The sequence below is a fragment of the Hylobates moloch genome, unplaced genomic scaffold (assembly GCF_009828535.3).
Source record: "Hylobates moloch isolate HMO894 unplaced genomic scaffold, HMol_V3 SCAFFOLD_19, whole genome shotgun sequence".
NCBI lineage: Eukaryota > Metazoa > Chordata > Mammalia > Primates > Hylobatidae > Hylobates > Hylobates moloch.
In genome coordinates, this window is record NW_026652294.1 from 55,856,612 (window position 1) to 55,880,748 (window position 24,137).

The following is a 24,137-nucleotide window of genomic DNA, read 5'->3' on the forward strand; positions in this document are numbered from 1 at the left end:
GTTTTTTTTTTTTTTTTAAACCGTTTTCAGTTCTATGGTTAAGTCATTAGTCTCTTTTGTGTCAATTTTTTGTATGGTTTAAATTAAGTGTACAATTTCATTATTTTGCACATTAATATAATTTTTCCACCACCATTTCTTTTTGTATTTTTATTTTTTTGTTATACTTTAAGTCCTAGGATACATGAGCACAACATGCAGGTTTTTACATATGTATACACGTGCCATGTTGGTGTGCTGCACCCATTAACTCGTCATTTAGCATTAGTTATATCTCCTAATGCTATCCCTCCCACCTCCCCCCACCCCACAACAGTCCTCGGAGTGTGATGTTCCCCTTCCTGTGTCCAAGTGTTCTCACTGTTCAATTCCCACCTTTGAGTGAGAACATGCCATGCGGTGTTTGGTTTTTTGTCCTTGCTATGGTTTGCTGAGAATGATGGTTTCCAGCTTCATCCATGTCCCTACAAAGGACATGAACTCATCCTTTTTATGGCTGCATAGTATTCCATGGTGAATATGTGCCACATTTTCTTAATCCAGTCTATCATTGATGGACATTTGGGTTGGTTTGAAGTCTTTGCTATTGTGAATAGTGCCACAATAAACATACATGTTCACGCATCTTTATAGCAGCATGATTTATAATCCTTTGGGTATATACCCAGTAACAGGATGGCTGGGTCAAATGGTATTTCTAGTTCCAGATCCTTGAGGAATCACCGCACTGTCTTCCACAATGGTAGAACTAGTTTACAGTCCCACCAACAGTGTAAAAGTGTTCCTATTTGTCCACAACCTCTCCAGCACCTGTTGTTTCCTGACTTTTTAATGATCACCATTCTAACTGGTGTGAGATGGTATCTCATTGTGGTTTTGATTTGCATTTCTCTGATGGCCTGTGCTGATGAACATTTTATCATGTGTCTATTGGCTGCATAAATGTCTTCTTTTGAGAAGTGTCTGTTCATATCCTTCACCCACTTTTTGATGGAGTTGTTTTTTTTCTTGTAAACTTGTTTGAGCTCTTTGTAGATTCTGGATATTAGCCCTTTGTCAGTTGGGTATATTGCGAAAATTTTCTCCCATTCTGTAGGTTGCCTGTTCACTCTGATGGTAGTTTCTTTTGCTGTGCAGAAGCTCCTTAGTTTAATTAGATCCCATTTGTCAATTTTGGCTTTTGTTGCTTTTGGTGTTTTAGACATGAAGTCCTTGCCCATGCCTATGTCCTGAATGGTATTGCCTAGGTTTTCTTCTAGGGTTTTTATGGTTTTAGGTCTAACATGTAAGTCTTTAATCCATCTTGAATTAATTTTTGTATAAGGTGTAAGGAACGGATCCGGTTTCAGCTTTCTACATGTGGCTAGCCAGTTTTCCCAGCACCATTTATGAAATAGGGAATCCTTTCCCCATTTCTTGTTTTTGTCAGGTTTGTCAAAGATCAGATGGTTGTAGATGTGTGGTATTATTTCTGAGGGCTCTGTTCTGTTCCGTTGGTCTATATCTCTCTTTTGGTATCAGTACCATGCTGTTTTGGTTACTATAGCCTTGTAGTATAGTTTGAAGTCAGGTACAACCTGCTCCTGAATGACTATTGGGTACGTAATGAAATGAAGGTAGAAAGAAAGATGTTCTTTGAAACCAATGAGAACAAAGATACAACATACCAGAATATCTGGGACACAATTAAAGCAGTGTGTAGAGGGAAATTTATAGCAGTAAATTCCCACAAGAGAAAGCAGGAAAGATCTAAAATTGACACCCTAATATCACAAAAGAACTAGAGAAGCAAGAGCAAACACATTCAAAAACTAGTAGAAGGCAAGAAATAACTAAGATCAGAGCAGAACTGAAGGAAATAGAGACACAAAAAACCCTTCAAAACATCAATGAATCCAGGAGCTGGTTTTTTGAAAAGATCAACAAAATTGATAGACCACTAGCAAGACTAAGAAAGAAGAAAAGATAGAAGACCCAAATACACGCAATAAAAAATGATAAAGGGAATATCACGACCGATCCCACAGAAATACAAACTGCCGTCAGAGAATACTATAAACACCTCTATGCAAATAAACTAGAACATCTAGAAGAAATGGATAAATTCCTGGACGCATACACCCTCCCAAGACTAAACCAGGAAGAAGTTGAGTCCCTGAATAGACCAATAACAGGCTCTGAAATTGAGGCAATAATTAATAGCCTACCAACCAAAAAAAGCCCAGGAACAGATGGATTCACACCTGAATTCTACCAGAAGTACAAGGAGGAACTGGTACCATTCCTTCTGAAACTACTCCAATCAATAGAAAAAGAGGGAATCCTCCCTAACTCATTTTATGAGGCCAGCATCATCCTGATACCAAAGCCTGGCAGAGACACAAGAAAAAAAGAGAATTTTAGACCAATATCCCTGATGGAACATCGATGTTAAAATCCTCAATATAATACTGGCAAACTGAATCCAGCAGCACATCAAAAAGCTTATCTGCCATGATCAAGTGGGCTTCATCCCTGGGATGCAAGGCTGGTTCAGCATACACAAATCAATAAATGTAATCCAGCATATAAACAGAACCAATGACAAAAAACCCATGATTATCTCAATAGATGCAGAAAAGGCCTTTGACAAAATTCAACAACCCTTCATGCTAAAAACTCTCAATAAATTAGGTATTGATGGGATATATCTAAAAATAATAAGAGCTAGCTATGACAAACCCACAGCCAATATCATACGGTATGGGCAAAAACTGGAAGCATTCCCTTTGAAAACTGGCACGAGACAGGGATGCCCTCTCTCACCACTCCTATTCAACATAGTGTTGGAAGTTCTGGGCAGGGCAATCAGGCAGGAGAACGAAATAAAGGATATTCAATTAGGAAAAGAGGAAGTCAAATTGTCCCTGCTTACAGATGACATGATTGTATATCTAGAAAACCCCATTGTCTCAGCTCAAAATCTCCTTTAGCTGATTAGAAATTTCAGCAAAGTCTCAGGATACAAAATCAAGGTGCAAAAATCACAAGCATTCTTGTACACCAATCACAGACAAACAGAGAGCCAAATCATGAGTGAACTCCCATTCACAATTGCTTCAAAGAGAATAAAATACCTCAAAATCCAACGTACAAGGGATGTGAAGGACCTCTTCAACGAGAACTACAAACCACTGCTCAACGAAATAAAAGAGGACACAAACAAATGGAAGAATATTCCATGCTCATGGATAGGAAGAATCAATATCGTGAAAATGGCCACACTGCCCAAGGTAATTTACAGATTCAATGCCATCCCCATTAAGCTACCAATGACTTTCTTCATAGAATTGGAAAAAACTACTTTAAAGTTCATATGGAACCAAAAAAGGGCCCGTGTTGCCAAGTCAATCCTAAGCCAAAAGAACAAAGCTGGACACATCATGCTTCCACTACCATTTTTAAAACAGACCATTCCTTGCTTATTGTATATTCTTGGTGTCTTCTTGAAGATTAGTTGACCACAGTTGTGTGAATTTATTCTATTCTGGGATTTCTGTTATGTTTCATTGGTCTATGTGTCTGTATTTATGCCAGTACTATACTCTTTTGATTACTAGCTTTATAATATACTTTAAATCCAGGTAGTATGAAATCTCCAGCTTTGTAGGTCTTTTCTAATTTTGCTTTGGCTATTTGAGGTTGTTTGTGGTTCTATATGAATTTTAGGATTGCTTTTTCTATTTATGTTAAAAATGTGATTGGAATTTTGATGGAGATTCATTGACTATGTAGATAGCCTAATTACTAGCATTAAAATACGTAAAAGTGTAAAATATCCTGGCAAAAGTAAATATATAGGTCAATTCAGAATACTCTAATACTGTAAAGTTGGTTTATAAATCATTTTTAACTTCAATATAAAGTTTCAAAGACAAACGTGCTAAAAATAACATTAGCTACAATATTTTCTTAATAAATACACAATAAAAGATATATATTGGAATATTAAAACCATAACACTTGAAGGTGGAAGAAGAAGCAAAAATGTCAAGTTTTTGCATGCAATTGAACTTGTTATTTACAGCTTAAAATAGACTGGTGTAACTGCAAGATGTTGTAAACCTCTTGGTAACCACAAAGTCAAAACCTATAGTAGATACACACGCACAAAGTAAATAAATATTGAGAAAGAAATTGAAACACACCACTGCAGATCATCAAATCACAATGGAAAATAACCTGAGTCAAATAAAGGAAAAAGGAAATACAAATGAGTCAGAAAACAATTAGCAAAATGACACTAGTAAGTCCTTACATATCAATAATTACTTTAAACATAAATGGGTCTTTATAAAGATTGAAAAAGAAAAATGTCAGATGCCAAGGGTATCAACAAAGACACTGCAAACAAATATATTAAGCAAAGTGTATGAACAATTTAAAGCAAAATTGAAAACGCATATGAAATGAAAAATTATCTAAAACAATGTAACTGATAAAAACCAATAGATATATAAATGAGAAACTTTAATTTTTAGACTTCATAAATTAGAAACTTTAATATACTTGAATAGAAATATTTACCACCAAGAAACCATAAACCTGAACCAGTTTGTGTTTTTCAAAATACTTTCATAATAACTTATACCAATGTTATATAATGTCTTCTAGTAGAAAACACCTTAAAATACACTTTGTAAGCATTACAATAATATAAAAACCACAGTCTTTCAGAAGACAAGAAAATTATCGGCCTATCTAACTTAACATAAGAATTTTAAGCAAACTAACAGCAACTGAATCCATTCACATATCAGCAAGAGACCACCTCTTCAGTCCTTAAAAACAAGAAAAAGCAAGATAATTGGTGAAACCTGAATGAGACCCGAGGATTAGATGTTATTAACAGTCCAGTGTTAACTTCATGATGTTGTTTGTTATATTGGATTTTGTAGGAGGATGACTTAATTGTAGAAAATGTACACTACATTACTAGGAAGTTATGTGAAGTTAAGTTAGAAATTTACTCTTAAGAAAAATTATTTGTAGTGGTTTTGCAACTTTTTTATAAATTTCAGATTTTTTTTTCTCAAAATAAAATTTAAAAACTATATAATGGATATGAATAGGCAAGCCACAAGCTGACCAATGAGATACAGTACTTTTACTTTTTCTACTTGCCCTTTCTTCAGAAATTATTTTCAAAGAAAAAGCAGCCTTCTTTTGATTTGGAGAAGACAAACAAGTGAATAATGATGGCAGATGGAAGAGATGGAAAGAAGTTCTTAAAGCAGGCTACAACTTTGATGTGACCCTTGACTTTCCACCTCTTGAGACAATACCTTGTTTCTAAGCCTCTTTTAATATATATCTCTGGTACTTATAGAACATTAATAGTTATATCAGTGCTTAAAATAATTCAAACCTCTCATAATCAAGTAAGCTAAAATTGGGACTAACAGTATGTTGTTAAAATTGATAGAGAACAAATCGGAAAAATATTAGGTAATAAAGAGCAACTCTCTAAAAACATATTTGATATTATAAATGAAGTGGTCTCTTTTGGAGGAAAATAGATATTACTCAAAAATAAAGACTAGACTAAATGATAAAATTGAAAAAGTCTGAAGAGACTCAAGAATAAAACCTGATAATCTCATGGAAGAAATTGGGAAAAATTATTTTTAAAAATTCCTAAAGATACTTTGGTGGAGGCTCTTTTACTTGTAAGTTTTCTTAAATTTAAGAAACATTTAATTCCCAGGCCAGACACACTGATTCAGAATATAAAAAATGGTGTCAAGCTACACAATATAACTCATAATGACAGAACACCAAAATCTAACAAAGAGAACCCCCTGAAATAAAACTACAGGATAATTGTACTTAAAATATATACATCATCAAATGGAAGTGAGTTAAAATCAGTATTTCAAAATAATTTTTTTACTGATATTGATAAAGATATACAATGGCAGTTTGCTCACATAAAATATATTAATATAGTAGTTACTATAATGATGAAGGCAACTGTATATTACAGTTGACAATAAGTACTGTCAACTAGGCTTCGTAAATTACAGATAGACAATTCCCTTAACATAATCTTTCTCTCCTGTCCTCTCCTCTGCCCTTCTCCTTTCTTCTTTTCCCTTGGAGCTAGTCCCACATTTAATAATACAAAAAGTTTAAAAGCATTTGTTTTAATATCAAAAATAAACGATGATGGTTTCTATCCCTTTCAAAGGACACTTGAGCCTGCAAAGAGAGTTATCTATCCAGAGAGCTATATAGGAACTGAAGCATAGAGGATTAGAAATTTGCTATAAGCAAGTCATTTATAACTAGGAATCACAGAGAATATCTAATTCCAAAAACAATTTGTTGCATTCATTTTAGTGAAGTGAGCTTAGGAAGCTGTTACAATAGTTTTCTGCAGCTAAATATAGAAGATTATGAAGACTGATACTAAGAAATCCAAGCAACAGCCTGCAGCTTCATTACAAATACCACCTGATTGAACCATTTTGAGGGGCTGTCTTCAATACTCATGTGTGCTATATTTTAGACTGAAGTGGGAGAAAATTAAGGAACTTTCAAAATGAAAACTGATTTCAAAAATTACAGCCCAGAAAATAACAAAAAGAGCTGTCATGCTCTCTAGCAGCTTTTCCTTTAATTTCTGCAGAATCTTTTGTCTTCAACCTTTGAGCCTTGCTATTGTCTCTATTGTAGTCAAACCAGGCCTTTCTTCTTCAGTGCAAGTGCTAGAAAAGACACATGATGATTTTGTGCTGATTAGAGGAGAATGTGCATGCACAGCTAACTTTTGCAAGACCACAAATTGTGCAAGTTAGAATACATGAAAGCCTGAGAAAAATGACAACCAATACATTAGTATTAGCCAAAATAAAGTTATACTATATTGTATGATAAACAAATAAAAGATAGGCCTAATTCATTAACCTGTTATCAGAAGGGCAGTTATATAAAAAACTGTGGCCAAATATCTTTGGACAAATGAAAATGATAGTGTCTCAACCTCCATATTTGAATGGGTATACCCAAGAATATGAAGAAAATTTTGTGAGGAACAATTTCTTAAAGGCTGGTGTTTTTAAAATTCAAAACTGTATTATTTGTTTTAATTTAAAGTTTGTGTTTTGTCAAAACCTATATCATAGACCAAAGTAAAAGGGAAAGTATATATTGTTGCTTAAGTTTGTTGTCGTTTCATTCATTCGTTCATTCATGTATTTATTTACTAAAAAATAATATATCAAGTACATCTATGTGCCAGGCATTGTAAGTAACACAAAGGGGACTAATAAATGCCATCTACCTTAAAAGAATATAGTTGTCATGTTACATACATTTAAAGAGATTTGTTTTATTAACAAAACATGCTATAAGAGGACCCTATATTAAAGTATAGTGAAATCGTTTACCATCAAACAGTGAAGATTTTTGTTTAAGAGAAAAAAAAGTCACTTCATTTGTTTTTATCAAAGAATTAAGTGTTCTTAATAATGAAGGTAGACAGAGAAGGGATGTAAATGAGATAGACAAATACAAGGAAGGAAGTAAATAAAAACAGCCTCAAATCACAAACCCAGGAAGTTGAAAAAAAAATCATTGATGTTTTCTTGGAGTCGTGTGTGTGTGTGCGTGTGCGTGTGTGTGTGTGTGCGCGCGCATATACAGATAGTGAGTGAGACGGATATGCAGATGACATCTCGACTGGCTGTAAAGAGTGGGTCATGCTTTTCTTTTTAAAATCTGTAGGTGTTAACCCATTGTCTAAAATATTGCTGTAGAGAAACAGAAGGTAAAAGACTAGACTTCTAATACCTCTCACCCTACCTCAGTTCACCTTTCTTCCTGAATATCTGAATAATAGTTCTTCTTAAAAACATTTCTTAAAGATTCAATAATAGAAAGAGAAAATGTTTTGATTTGCAACATGCACTGTCAAATTTTTCTGGATCGTGGTTGGATTTTTTATTTTAAAATCTAGTAATTATTTCAGGGATTACTTACTATCTTATTTAACATTTTTACCCACTATAATTTTCCTTCCATTGGTAAATTGCGGATCCAAGGACACAAAGTATGGAATACTGAAATATATCTTCAATTAGCATTCTTTTAGGTTCATGTTTTTAAAATATGCACTAGGTAGGCTTATCTCAAAACTTCTTCCTAAATAATTCAACTTACAGTTTCTTAAGTTCCTTAATAATAATTTTTCCTAAAATTTGTTTCTTTAGGCAATCAATCCTCTATAATCTAATTATATGTTTATATTTACCCAAATCATTTTTTTCCTGGGAATAAGTTTTCTTGAATGATACTTTTAATGTACATAAAATGAGCTTTCCTTTTGCCTAAGTTAGATTTTCTTCTAGACTGGACTCGGTCTTGGTTTTTTTTCTTATAATGGTATGTCCCTAATTTCTTTTTATTTATTTTTACTTTATCAGTGTTCTTGTTATAATTAATAGAACATTTCTATATGGACTATGCCATTTTCATTCATCTTTCTCCTGCTTGAGAAGCTATATTTCCTGATTTAGTGTAAGTGCATTCTTGACTTTCTACTACATCTGATGACTGTTTGGGATTTTGTTTTTTTAACTTCAGTTTGAAGACAAATATGGCTGCTTTCTGTTCCTTTTCCCCTAGCTTGAGGGCATGAGGCAGGTAGATGTTTATCTGAGAGTTAAAAAGGTTTTGTGCTGCACATGAGATGTACTATCAATTCTGAGGTACTGTTAAATACCGTAATACTCACTCCACTGGGGAAGGAGAGGGCTCTTATCCTATTCCAATGATAGGAGGAGGTGGATAACTATTGGTTTGGCTCTTCTCCTGGAACAGGAGGGCACTGGATACTTGCTTCTCTCCCTATTTTCTTGCCATGTTTCACACATTCCTCCATAGTAACGATTTCCATCACTCTTTAGTGAAACAAGGGTAGAGATAAATTAGAAAAATAAATTCTGTTCCCTTCCTTGCAGTTTTGGAATATTTCTGAGAAGGCTCAAGATTTTGTTCTGATGAATTCAACTTCAAGGCAGAGGGTAAGCTCTGTGAACCAAGTCATGCTGTATTCCTCAGCTCTGCCTCCAAACCCAGATTTTATTCCTTGCCCAATTATTTGCTGCTTCTGGGGGATTTTATTCATTTTCTTATTATCTTGGAAAATTCATTTTGTTGATATTTTGGGAGAGGGGGTCTAAATCTTTTAAATCAGTTTAAGAATTCTTTTACTCATGACATCATAAACAAAACAATTTTTTTGAAAAAATAGCTTTATGACATGCCATAGAAGTAAAATGATGCATCAATTACTAAATATTTATACTAAGAATAATTAAGCACAAAGATACAAATGCTGTAAAAGAAGTTGTCTCATTAAGAGACTACAGAAAACTTTGAGTCTACTAGGTCAGAGAAATTAGTCTCTATCATAATATGACTCAGTCATCTTTCTGTAATAATACCAATTTCATTTCATTTTGGAGGACAAACTACAACCAACTATGTGTAGAATAAATAAAAACAAATTTATAATATAAAATCCCTGAACAAAGGCAGCACATGTTCATTAATTTGCAGCCTTTTATAACACCCTGAGCATGTGGGGTACTGCACAAATAGGAAATAATGGAGAACTAAGGAAACATAGGAAATACTGGAGTGGAGGTGTTAGATCTCTATGAGGATTATAGGGAATGGCTTTAAGCAGAAGAAAGAGCCACCACATAGATTAATATATATTTTTTATCTCTAATGCTTTCTATGTCACCAAATGGTGTTTGAAAAAGGATAAATCTTAAATTATAAAATCAAAGGATGCTTTTGAATATTCAACTTGGAGTTAGAAAAAAACTGAATTCAAACTCCATCTGTGTGGATCTGGGTATTTTGTTTATGCTATCTGAGCATTAACTGCAGAAGGGGCAAAATGGAAATGATGCTTACAGAAATATGGTGAAAATTGTGTGACATAAATATGAAGAACTGAGCACGATGTTCGACATCTGTAAATATTCAATAAATCATGCCATCTAATAGCATTAGTGGTTGGTTGAATGATTTGTAACTATTATAACTACTTATGTTAATATTATTCTACCATCTGAATACTCTTTAATTTTCTTCCCCTCTCCCACCCTGCATTCTTTTTTCTTTCTTTTTTTTTTTTTTTTTTTTTGAGACAGAGTCTTGGTCTGTCGCCCAGGCTGGAGTGCAGTGGCACGATCTTGGCTCACTTGGAAGCTCCGCCTCCCAGGTTCACGCCATTCTCCTGCCTCAGCCTCCCAAGTAGCTGGGACTACAGGTGCCCGCCACCACGCCCGGCTAATTTTTTACATTTTTAGTAGAGACGGGGTTTCACCGTGTTAGCTAGGATGGTTCTCGATCTCCTGACCTCATGATCCGCCCGCCTCGGCCTCCCAAAGTGCTGGGATTACAAGCGTGAGCCACCGCACCCGGCCTTCCCACGCCGCATTCTGTCAGCAGTGGTTACAGCTTTACAAATGGATGGATTGAGTTACAATGCTGCTGGTATGGTGAAGTCTGCCTAAATGAGGCACTGTGTTTTATGGTCCATCTTTGTGTAGAATACAAATAATATAAGTAGTAAAATTTACTCTTTAAAATAAAATTATCAGCCAAAAATTAACAGGAGGAAATTAAGTGATAGCCTAAAATCTACTCTCCATCTAAGTAGGTTTTGTCCTTCGGAAAATATATCTTCCTGGATACTTCAATCTTAATGAGGCTGCTTCGTTGGATTATCAAAAAGTCAGAAAGCAGAACTAAGTAGCTCTCAGTTTTTGCATGTTTATAAAAACCTTATCTAGTTTCAAAATTATAAACTAGGTCAATGCTGAACAATCTATACCACTGGCTTAGTAAACATGTGTTTCGTTTACATCTGTATAGTAGTATAGACAGAAATTATTTGTTTTGAAACCCAAGGTACATAGTCAACCCTAGGCAAAATTGGAAAAGAAGTCTAGTTTTTCTTGCCTCAACCTCTGCCCTTCTAGTTTTGGCCCATTTTACTATTTTCTGTTGCTGTGTATTACCTCCATGTTTAACAACCACTTACTGCGATGAGCTGGTACCCTGGCCTGCCCTTCCACGCTATCTCTACTGAGCATTTTAATTCTGCCCATTCTCTTTTTTTGCAATTTCAAAACTTGTTTGTTGAATGCATCATTCTCCCAGAGTTCTGCACTTAATTTTCAAGGTAAGAGCTAGCTAATGAGTTGGTTCCTGTGTTTGTTCTCCACCTTTATCTCAACTACTTGTAAGCGCTATGATGCCAGGAAATTTGTCTAATATTTTAAAGCCTAAGTATGAAGCACGGTATTTTTATATTGATAATTTATTTTTATTTTTATACTAAAGGTAAATGTTTTGAAATGAGGTAAATTTATTAACCCCAGTTGTTATAAACATGAGAAAACTAAGATTCAGAAATATATATAAATTTCAAGATGACACAGACACCAAAAACCAAACGTACTATGTTATAAAGTTATCTGATTCAAAAGCTTTTAGATTTTTCATTATACTATGGTAATACTCTAATGTGTTAAATCAAAGGATGATACATAAAGGACTTTGAGCCCCACGGCAGACAATTCAAAATGTTACTTTATGGTTGTTTGATTTTGCAGATGAGCAATGACTACTTTATCAATAATTAGTCTAGCCAGTGTATGTCCAAATATAAATATTAAATTACTTCTATACTAGTCAGAAGTTCCTGGTACTTATGTCATTTTGTTTTCTGTTTGTTGATAACTTTATATTATTTATTTCTATTTCTTCAACAAATATATGTTTTCTGCTATCTTATGTTCTTATGAAAAATACTTTATGTTCACCCATTAATAATATGATTATGCTAGAAATACTGGCACTCCAAATCTTTCTGAACTGGAATAAATTAGTGTGATGTGGAATAATATTTAAAATTTCAAAATGTTTTGCATAGTGATTAATACATGCCAGAAAAGCAAAATTGTTTTGGCTGGAAAAGTAAAATCATAGATATTTTGGACATTCCCCAAAACAAATGCCTCACTGCCTTTATCACAAGTAGAATAAAATATGATCATATTTGTTTGGAAAGGAGGATCTTTCTTTTTACTTCAGAAGCTATATATATATATTTACCCCAAGGTGTCATTTATTTTCATGAGGGGGGAAAAAGAATTATGATAGTGAAAATATAAATTTTTAAAAATACAATAGCTGTCAGCAATATGCCGGTGTTGATGTTCCAGAGAGGAAAGAAAATACTTGCATTCTATAATAAGCTTTAATTTGCCTGTTCAAGAAATTCTAAAGAAAATACTCCAATTCTATTCAACATTATGACTTGAGGAGTTGAAATTTTTTCATGATAAAAATATAATTTTTGTAGCCCAAACCTTGTCTATTTATAAATGATGGAGTTTTTAAAAGCCCATATATATCAATGAATGCTCCCATCTCTTTGAATTAAATGCTTAATTCAAATTAATGTAAGAAATTGGTGAATCATTAAATGATGAAATTTGTATCAAAATGTTCATTAAAAATACATTTCTATTTTCTCTCCATTTTTACTTTGCAAATATTTTCTTTTCCTTTTTTTTTTTTTTTTTTGTTTTGAGACAGGGTCTCACTCTGTCACCCAGGCTGTAGTGCCGTGGCACAATCTTGACTCACTGCAGCCTCTGCCTTCCAGGTTCAAGTGATTCTCCTGCCTCAGCCTCCTGAGTAGCCTGGACTACAGGTGCATGCCACCACGCCTAGCTAATTTTTTGTCTTTTTAGTAGAGACAGGGTTTCACCATATTGGCCAAGATGGTCTCAATCTCCTGACCTCGTGATCCGCCTGCCTCAGCCTCCCAAAGTGCTGGAATTACAGGCATGAGCCACCACACCCAGCCTACTTTGTAGATATTTTCTAAATGAGTGTAAGTGCACAGAAGTAAAAGCTACCAACGTGCAACTCTGAAGAGATTCAAAACACAACAGAAGTAAAGTTAACATGCCTAAATCCTAGAGTTGATCCACTTAGTGTAAGAATAAATGGAGGGTGGAGCCAAGATGGCTGAATAGGAACAGCTCTGGTCTACAGCTCCCAGCGTGAGCAACACAGAAGACGGGTGATTTCTGCATTTCCATCTGAGGTACCGGGTTCATCTCACTAGGGAGTGCCAAACAGTGGGTGCAGGACAGTCGGTACAGCGCACCATGCGCAAGCCGAAGCAGGACGAGGCATTGCCTCACTAGGGAAGCACAAGGGGTCAGGGAGTTCCCTTTCCAAGTCAAAGAAAGGGGTAACAGACGGCACCTGGAAAATCAGGTCAGTCCCACCCTAATACTGCGCTTTTCCAATGGGCTTGGAAAACGGCACACCAGGAGATTGTGTCCCGCACCTGGCTCGGAGGGTCCTATGCCCATGGAGTCTCGCTGATTGCTAGCACAGCAGTCTGAGATCAAACTGCAAGGCAGCAGCGAGGCTGGGAGTGGGACACCCGCCATTGCCCAGGCTTGCTTAGGTAAACAAAGCAGCCAGGAAGCTCGAACTGGGTGGAGCCCACCACAGCTCAAGGAGGCCTGCCTGCCTCTGTAGGCTCCACCTCTAGGGGCAGGGCACAGACAAACAAAAAGTCAGCAGGAACCTCTGCAGACTTAAATGTCCCTGTCTGACAGCTTTGAAGAGAGTAGTGGTTCTCCCAGCACACAGCTGGAGATCTGAGAACGGGCAGACTGCCTCCTAAAGTGGGTCCCTGATCCCCGAGCAGCCTAACTGGGAGGCACCCCGCAGTAGGGACAGACTGACACCTCACTCGGCCAGGTACTCCTCTGAGACAAAACTTCCAGAGGAACAATCAGACAGCTGAATTTGCGGTCCACGAAAATCCGCTGTTCTGCAGCCACCGCTGCTGACACCCAGCCAAACAGGGTCTGGAGTGGACCTCTAGCAAACTCCAACAGACCTGTAGCTGAGGGTCCTGTCTGGTAGAAGGAAAACTAAGAAACAGAAAGGACATCCACACCAAAAATCCATCTGTACATCACCATCATCAAAGACCAAAAGTAGATAAAACCACAAAGATGGGGAAAAAACAGAGCAGAAAAACTGGAAACTCTAAAAATCAGAGCATGCTGCTATAAAGACACATGCACACGTATGTTTATAGTGGCACTATTCACAACAGCAAAGACTTGGAACCAACCCAAATGTCCAACAACGATAGACTGGATTAAGAAAATGTGGCACATATACACCATGGAATACTATGCAGCCATAAAAATGATGAGTTCATGTCTTTTGTAGGGACATGGATGAAACTGGAAACTATTCTCATTAAACATTCTCAGTAAACTATTGCAAGGACAAAAAACCAAACACCGCATGTTCTCACTCATAGGTGGGAATTGAACAATGAGAACACATGGACACAGGAAGGGGAACATCACACTCTGGGGACTGTTGTGGGGTGGGGGGAGGGGGGAGGGACAGCATCAGGAGATATACCTAATGCTAAATGACGAGTTAATGGGTGCAGCACACCAATATGGCACATGGATACATATGTAAGAAACCTGCACATTGTGCACATGTACCCTAAAACTTAAAGTATAATAATAATAATACTAATAAAAGAATAAATGTCAGAAATCTCTTAATTGTATACAGATTGCTCAAGGATTTAAAGATAAATTATGAAAGCCAAAATTATCAAGAAATAAAATCTTATTTGAATTTTATCACAAAAGTTAACAGTCCTAGTAAAAGAAGACAACAGAACTGTATAGAAAATCTGCATCTACATCAAAAAAAGGGAAGCTTTATCAACTAGAATGGAAGAGAGCTTTCCAACTCTTGAATATAAAAATTTCTCAGAATCCCCCAGAAAACAGACTTTCTATTCAGACTCCACTCTCTTCATCGAAGTAAAACACAACAGGTGTTTAAATTAAAGGGAATGGATTTGTTAGCTGTAAAAATAAAATCAGATTATTTCCATAATGTCAATTCATAGACTCCATGAACTGTCTACCATGAAAACTTTTATGTCCCAAATTTCTCAAGATTTTAATCTATGGTCTTTCCACAAACATGCAATGGGGTTAAAGCATGTTGTTGGATCATCCTTTTACTAGCTAGCTTTTGACCATTTACCAATTTCCATTTCATTTGACTAACTTCCCTGAGAAAGTAGTATTTGTCTTTCTACAGAGAAAAATAATTCTGTCTTCATCAAAATCACAATAGACATGCCTTCCTTGAACATTTACACGGATAAAATGATTTTAAAATAATACTGCTTAGGAGTGTATATTTTAAGATAACTACTATACCTTGTCTATCCTTGATCCTAATCTTCAATAACTGCATGTTCGTGCAAAATACAATTTCTACTCTACAGGAAGAGGAGTAGCCTGTTAGGAAAAGCAAATTCTTAGAGCAAGACATGAACACATCTCTTTCATAGATGCGATTTTGCTTGGTGAGTCTTTTGGCTACATCACTATATGCTATTTCAACCTCCTTATCACTGGGACAGGTACTGGTGAACTCGTCCCTGCTGTATGCATTAGTTAGGTATCTCCAGATGCCAGTTATTTCTTTTGGAATATCAAAGTTGTGATTTTTTTGGCCACCACCTTGACAATATGCAGTTTTGACAGCAGGTTGCAACCAGCTAATGTCATTTCATTGCTATTCAGATATTTACCTGTGGAAAACTTAACGTCCTCCATGCTATTTTCATCGATTTCATCAGGGAGAGGAGAATTCAGATATTCATCCAGTTTCTACAGGGTTTTCAGGAGACCCCTCTCCAGTGCTTCATTAGCCTCTGGCCTTCAATTCTTGATCTATGCAGAGAATTTGGCTAAGATGTCCATTCCAGCAGTATTTGATTCTGGGTGTTTTGGTGAAGGCTTTAAGTATGTGGGAGGGCTTAAGACTTCTTCAAGAAATTCCTCAATCTTATTTACCTCTGTTTTGACTTCACTGTTCAAAGTTATGTTCCTCTCTCTTTAATTTGGAGACACTCCACCACAAACTTTTCACTTGAGAGGTAGCTTGCCATCTCTCAGGAGCCCTCACCATTGTATCCATTCACTGTGTATAGATGGCAGAACTTTTGAGGTGCAATGTTTAATTGTTAAAATAGTACCCATGACTTTATCATGCAGCCCCAAACTGGTGCATAATGCATGGTACAAGGGATATTTATGTATTTTTTAGAATTTTGTAATATTTAGTAAGAGTATATGAAAGGATTGCTATTGTATCAGAAATATTGTTTCAATTTAGTCTATCCTGGATATATACTAAAGAATATTACCATCAGAGAAGAGAGCTTTCTACAAGTCACTACAGATTTTGCTATATTGCTTTGTAGATAGATTTTTACTTTTGCCTAAAAGCGTTTATCCTTCATATCAATTGTAACATCTGACACCATGTAGGAGCTAAATGTTTAGAGGGAGGGAGGGTTTTCTCAAGATCTTCCTCAAGCATTTCTTTATAAGAGAAACTGATGGGCACTTGATACTGTCTAAATATGTTTTGTTATATGTGTTTTGCCCTGTGCCATTCATTTGGAACACTGTTGCTTTCTTCCTTTATTTTAAAAAGCTTGTTTTTAGGTATCATAGAGCTTGCTATTTATACATCTTCTGAGCAACACTACATAAACTGACATTCAGTTGATTTAGCTACAGCAGTACAATGATTAGCAATGTAAAAATTAACACAGAAATTAACCTAAGGAATGAAGAGTGGGTTTGTCAAAATATCAAGTAAATTTTTGTTTCTAAAGCACATGTAATGTAGATGATATAATGAATGCATTATTTATCCTATATATATTTGTTTCTAAAGCACATTTAATGTAGATATAATGAATGCATTATCATTCATATATATATATATATATACACACACACACACGATAAAACACAGGTCATACACTTTCTCATTTCACCTCATTTACCTTTTATAGAGGATTGTTCATTCCTTTTGGACTAAGTTATAGTTACGGTGAGTGTGTATTTACTGCAGTTTTGCCTGATCTCACTCACTGCATTTGCTTGAGTTAAATTTTTCTACAGCCATGTTGAGGAATAGCACTCCACATGTTTTTGTTTTGTTTTATGTTTTGTTTTGTTTTGTATTTTTAATTGAAGCCCTAAACCAGAAATTATATATAACTTTTAGGCCATAGCTTTTTTTCTCTCACCAGTTCTAAAATCTTAATCATTCAATTTCTCACCAAGTGTTTCAGAAATGGATACACAAATGATTCTATACGTAAGAAATGGTTCTCATGTTGACAGTTGCACCAGTAGACTGTGATGTAATATTACTTTTAACCTTCATGTCATGTGTTATTGTTGTTTTAATAGTTTATTGTTCTTGTCATTAATCTCACAAAATATCCAGAGAGATTTTTGGGTTTTGTTTGTTTGCTTGTTTTGTTTTTCTGTTTGCAAGCAAACTATTTATCTTATTACATTTTGCTTAAAAGAAAAAGAAACTCAAACAGTATTTGAGATATGTATAGATATATAGGTATAGTTACAAACATTTCCTGTGTTAGTCTCTTTATTCAGGTAAAATTTATATACACTGAAACACATAGATCTTGAGTTCAATTCAATGAGCTTTAGAGAATGTATTCACTCTTATAGTTAATCCCAGTCAAAATATGACAGACAGGCAACCGCTGTATTAATTTCAATCAATATATATGTTTTACTTTCTTTTGAACTTCACATGAATGGAGTCATAGGGAGTGTACTCTATTCTGTCTGGCTTCATTCACTCAAAATAATATTTTTGCAATTCAACAATCCAAAGTTCATTAAGGAGAAAATCTACTCAGCAATAACTAATGGACTATTGATACAAAGTTGTGATAAACATTTTTGTACAATTCTTTTTGTGCACCATATGTATTCCTTTTTTCCCAGATAAATATCAAAATGTGAAATTTCTGGCTCACAGTCTACATGTATGTTTATCTTGAGAGACTGATAAAGAATTGTCCAGAGTGGTTGGTCTATTTTATATTACCACCACCATTATACACCATCATCATAATTTATGGCTGTCAGTCTTTTGAATTTGAGACACTGTAGTTGGTGTGAGAAAGTATCTTGTAGTGGGGAATAAATTGCATTTTCTTGATAGTATTTATATTTATGAACTTATTGGGATTTGTATACCTTCCTTTACAAAATTTCTTGTAAATTCATTTGGGATTATCATTGATATAGAAAAGTAATTTTCATATACTGATTACAAATCCTTCAAAATACATATTGCGAATATTTCTTCAAACTTGTGTCTTGCCTTTTCATTGTTTTAACAAAATGTTTGATGAATAGAAGTGTTTGAGTGGAATCCATATTATCACTTTTCTATGATGTTTTGTGTATTCTTTCTAAAATGTCTTTACCTACTCCAAATTCATGAACGTATTCTTAGGTTTTGTTTTAGAAATACGGTTTGGCCTTTATATTTGGATACCAGTTATTCCAACACTAGTTATTGAAACTATTCTCCTTTCTCCATTGAATTACCTTGATTTCTTGCCTCTGTACAGAATCTCTGTTCTGTTCTATTGATCTATTTGTCTATTCATAAGTATATAATGTATTGTTACTTGAGACTTAAAATTTAGGCAGTTAAAGTAATGCAACTTTGTTCTGTTATTCAAGTCTGTTTTGGCTATTCTAGGTTTTTTGTATTTCTATACACTTTAGAAACAATTTTCAAAATAATATTAGGATTTCAAGTCAAATTGCCTTGAGTCTGCAGGTAAATTCAATGATAGACAAATCTTCACAAAAGCAAGTCTTCTAATTCATGACCTTGGTATATCTCATTGTTAGATCTTTAATTGCACTTAACATTTTTTTGTAGTGTTCATTGTATAGATTTTGTAGATATTTTAAATTTTATGCCTAAGTACAGTATTTTATGTTCTTGATGGCATATTTTTAAGATTTTATGTTCCGACTATTTTTTGCTAGTATGTAGGAATACAAATGGCTTTTGTACATTGATTTCATATCTTGGGACTTTATGAAATTTATATTTTAGGATTTTTTAGCATCTAGAATTTTTCACATAATCATATTGTCTGTAAATAAAAACATTTTTGCTTTTATTTTCCAAATTGTATTTCTTTTGTAATTTTTTATTGCCTTCATGGGCTGAGCATGACCCTTATTACAGCACAGTGTTAAATATAAGTAGTAAAAGAGGGCAATTTATCTTTTTTCCAATCTTGGGTTAAATAATTTAATATTTCATTATTAAATGTGACGTGAGCTATTTATTTTTTAGATGCCCTTCATCAAATTGAGGAAGTTGCCTTCTAGTTTTAGTTTGCTAACAATTAAAAAAATTTATTATACTCTAAGTTCTGGGATACATGTGCAGAATGTGCAGGTTTTTTACATTGGTATACACGTGCCATGGTGGTTTGCTGCACCCATCAACCCATTCTCTACATTAGGTATTTCTCTTAATGCTATCCCTCCCCTAGGCCCCAACCCCCGACAGGCCCTGGTGTGTGATGTTCCCCTCCCTGTGTCCATGTGTTCCCATTGTTCAACTCCCACTTATGAGTGAGAACATGTGGTGTTTGGATTTCTGTTCCTGTGTTAGTTTTCTGAGAATGATGGTTTCCAGCTTTATCCATGTCCCTGAAAAGGACATGAACTCAACCTTTTTATGGCTGCATAGTATTCCATGGTGTACATGTGCCACATTTTCTTTATTCAGTCTGTCATTGATGGGTAATTGTGTTGGTTCCAAGTCTTTGCTATTGTGAACAGTGCCACATTATTGTGGCACACATACGTGTGCATGTGTCTTTATAGTGGAATGATTTATAATCCTTTGGGTATATACCCAGTAATGGGATTGCTGGGTCAAATGGTATTTCTAGTTCTAGATCCTTGAAGAATTGTCACACTGTCTTTCACAATGGTTGAACTAATTTACACTCCAAACAGTGTAAAAGCATTCCTATTTCTCCACATCCTCTCCACATCTGTTGTTTCCTGACTTTTTAATGATCACCATTCTAACTGGTGAGAAATGGTATTTCATTGTGGTTTTGATTTGCATTTCTCTAATGACCAGTGCTGATGAGCTTTTTTTCTATATGTTTTTGGCCACATAAATGTCTTCTTTTGAGAAGTGTCTGTTCATATCCTTCGCCCACTTTTTGATGGGGTTGTTTGTTAACAATTTTTAATCATGAAGGTACTGTTAACATTTTATCAAAAGCTTTTTATAGATTTATTAGTATGGCCATATGATTGTTCTGTGTTATTCTATTCTTTGGTGGATTATATTGATCAATTTCAAATGTTGACTCAGACTTCTTGCTCTTGATAAATTCTACTTTGTGATAATGTATGTTAATTTTTCTTCTGTAGTATCTTTCAATGTGTTTCAAGTTCTATTGTAATGTGAATTTCTGGATTTAGAATTTCAATTTTTGTTAAGCAATGTCAACTGTGTTTTCGATGGCTCCAGAGGGCACATAACTTTGCTTATCAGGGGTAGTGGTGCTCATCAGATTCCATCTGTTCCCTCACCACCTTCCCCACCCCTGAAATTAGTCAGGGCTGTATGGCAGGTTTTTGGTCAGTGGATTGTGAGTGGAAGTCACCTGGGCGATTTTGAAGCCAAAGCATAAAAGAGCTGGTGCATGACACATCAGCTCACTCACTCCTCCCCTGCAAACTGTGGTTATGGGGTTTTCATGCTCCAGATGATATAGTGCCAAGGTGGTATTGTCATTCTCAGCTCGCTTTCCCAAAGTCTGTGTGGACCAAACCTTTTAATGTCTTACAATATAAATTGATCATAACCAGAAAATAAACTTAATTTTATGAAGCCACTGAATCTTTAAGGTTATCGGTTACTGCAGCATAGAGCAGCTCAATCTGATCAATACTAGTCATGGAAATTGAGAATATAACATTTTTATCATAAAATTAAAACAATAAATGTTTGCAGAGATTAATGGAGTATTTATATAACGCATTCAGCAGAGGTGCTCACTCAATAAGTGTCAACAGTAGCTATACACAAGATGGAAAGCATAACAATGGAAATAAAATAGTTTTATTTAATTGCTAACGGTCATTAAATTTCATAGGTCTCATCTTCAATGCAGTAACAGTATTTCAAGCAACTTGAAATAAATTATTTAACTAATTTATTATTTTATTCAACATATATTTTATTGACTACTGACTATATTCTATTCTAAGAATAAAATAGTTCCTCTTCTCATTTAAGAAACAGTGATATAAAGATTCGTGTATCTACATTTAAAGGAGCTCAGTAATCACGTATAGAGACAACATGGATACAAAGTTCACTGACAGTTGGCTTCACTGGTCCTTCCTAACCATACTCTGAAGATTGTATCCATTTTATTCCTTTGCCCTTCTAAAAGCAACACTCCTAATGTCCGGCAAACCACTCCAAAGGCAAAGAGCCAAGGGAGGAAGGGACAGCAGCAAAGGATAGCACTACTCCACTGTACAATCAGTTCTTTATAAAACAGAATTGACTATGAATTGAAAACCTTCATTAAATTACCTGTTATTCAGAGGCAATCCTCTCAGCCATTTGGGAGAGAGCACAAAAATAAAGTATAAATTTCTACAAGTTTTTTCTTCCTTTCTGAGCTTTTTACATAAATTAAACTACTTTACCAGACACCTGGGAGGAAGATAAATACCTTTGGCTAATATCTAAATTGGGTTGACTTCTGGTTTCTGTTCTAGCTCTAATGAAGAAATGGTGGTGACAATTCTAGAAAATGCCAAAGATGGAAAACCTTTAAAATATAACTTAAAGGTGAAGAAGACCACCTGGACCGGCCACCACGCGAGATCAAAGAAGAGGCTCAAAATACAGCAAAAGTAAGATTGCTAAGGCTGTCCAAACACGCTCACTTCCAGTTTGAAAATTCTAGATACTCTCGGCTTTCGGCTCGGAGGAGGCCAAGGTGCAACTTTCTTGGGTCGTCCCGAATCCGGGTTCATCCGACACCAGGCGCCTCCACCATGCCGCCGAAGTTCAACCCCAACGAGATCAAAGTCGTATACCTGAGGTGCACTGGAGGTGAAGTCGGTGCCACTTCTGCCCTGGCCCCCAAGATCGGCCCCCTGGGTCTGTCTCCAAAAAAGCATTGCCAAGGCAACGGGTGACTGGAAGGGCCTGAGGACTACAGTGAAACTGACCATTCAGAACAGACAGGCCCAGATTGAGGTGGTGCCTTCTGCCTCTTCCCTGATCATCAAAGCCCTCAAGGAACCACCAAGAGACAGAAAGAAACAGAAAAACATTAAACACGGTGGGAGTATCACTTTTGATGAGATCGTCAACATTGCTCAACAGATGCGGCACCGATCCTTAGCCAGAGAACTCTCTGGAACCATTAAAGAGATCTTGGGGACTGCCCAGTCTGTGGGCTGTAATGTTGATGGCCGCCACCCTCATGACATCATAGATGACATCAACAGTGGTGCTGTGGAATGCCCAGCCAGTTAAGCACAAAGGAAAATATTTAAATAAAGGATCATTTGACAACTGGTGAGAAAAAAAGAAAAAAAATTCTAGATACTGATTTTGCTTTTGATTTTGTTAGCTGTCTTGCAAGGACACTCTGCATATATGTAAAATCTATATTATACTTATCTAGCTGTGAGCTATCAAATGATGTTGCACTTGCTAATTCATGGACTGTTTATCTTCGTGTTTATGCTCTAACAAAATGATGGCTGTTTAATTATACTACAAATGAGTTTTGCCAGCCAATTGTATGGCAGATGTTATTTACTTCCAGAACAACTGTCAAAAGACCAAAGCAGCACATCTAACAAACTAAAATGTACTGTATTGGGTTACATTTCACAGGCAACCTCCTCTATCACCTAGCTACAGGCTTTCCATTGTAATAACAATGGGAGGGGCAGCATCATTGAGTATGACAGCCAGCCAGAAATCTGGTTGTCAATAATGAATAGGATTAAAAGAGTTGTAACTGAGTAGATTCTACCTGGAGAATAAAAAAGGAACTATAGTAAACATGGAAAAAAAAAGATCCTTCAAATTTGCTAAATGCTATGGTGTTACAGCATTCATTAACTAATTCCATAATGGCAGATGGGAAGAAAAAACATCTATCTATCTTCTCTATTTGTATGGTAACTGAACAATAGTCACTGAAGTGTCATTTTTCTCATGAAATTTATGAATGACGTAAAGGTGGAGAGAATGCCTATAGTTGGAGGGTACTATAACTTGAACCTAGGAAGCAAACTCACAAGAAACTTGTTCTGTGTATTGTTTAAACTTTTCTACGCTTGTTGGGAACATTTTATTATGCCTACCACTTGCTTCAAATAAAATTTTCCAGGGAGAGCGCTGCTGTGGCCCTCTTTTATGTAGTGTGCTGGTAACATGCCAAGGTTTTTAATCAGGAGAAAAAATAAGAACTCTTAAAAGTTTAAAGCCCAATAATCTAGGAGCTAAAATCTGATTAAGTATAAAATAAACTTTCTACAATTAAATGATTCAGTAGCAGATAAAATAGAAACAGAGTCCAAGAAATAACTCTTACCAATTTAATTTTGCCTACTGCAACAAATTGGAATGATATGTCCCGTTTTGCAAGAAAATATTGAGGCAAAAAATAGGCCCTCATTTCTTTCAGCCGGAATTACATGCCATTGTGAAAGATCAACTGCTTGACTTTCTTACTGCGAGTAATGTGAAAGATTTTCCTATATAACCCCTGTCCATAGCTTATTTCTACATAACATATTGGCTTTATGAAGAGACAAGTGATTTATAATGATTTATAGACCACTAATGTATGCCCATAAATCCAATCCATTATTCCATAGTTTCTTCCCAGTTTGCCGCATTCTGGGAACAAGCAAAATGAAAGCTTTGTTTAGCTAGAGAAAATGGATGACCCAGTGTTTTCTGGCACTTCTTACAAGTAGGAGCCTCGTGTTTGAGACACAAGCATCTGCTGACTTAGCAGGAAAATAGAGCGGCTAATCATAGAGCTG

General features: G+C 35.5%; 2 pseudogenes; one reads left to right on the forward strand and one right to left on the reverse strand.

Annotated features, from left to right (window-relative positions):
- Positions 1 to 22,100, reverse strand: part of LOC116458389 (chloride intracellular channel protein 4-like) — a 36,787-nt pseudogene extending 14,687 nt beyond the window's left edge.
- A 6-nt stretch (positions 22,101 to 22,106) lies between these two features.
- LOC116458654 (large ribosomal subunit protein uL11-like) lies at positions 22,107 to 22,631 on the forward strand (annotated as a pseudogene).
- Positions 22,632 to 24,137: the final 1,506 nt, after the last annotated feature.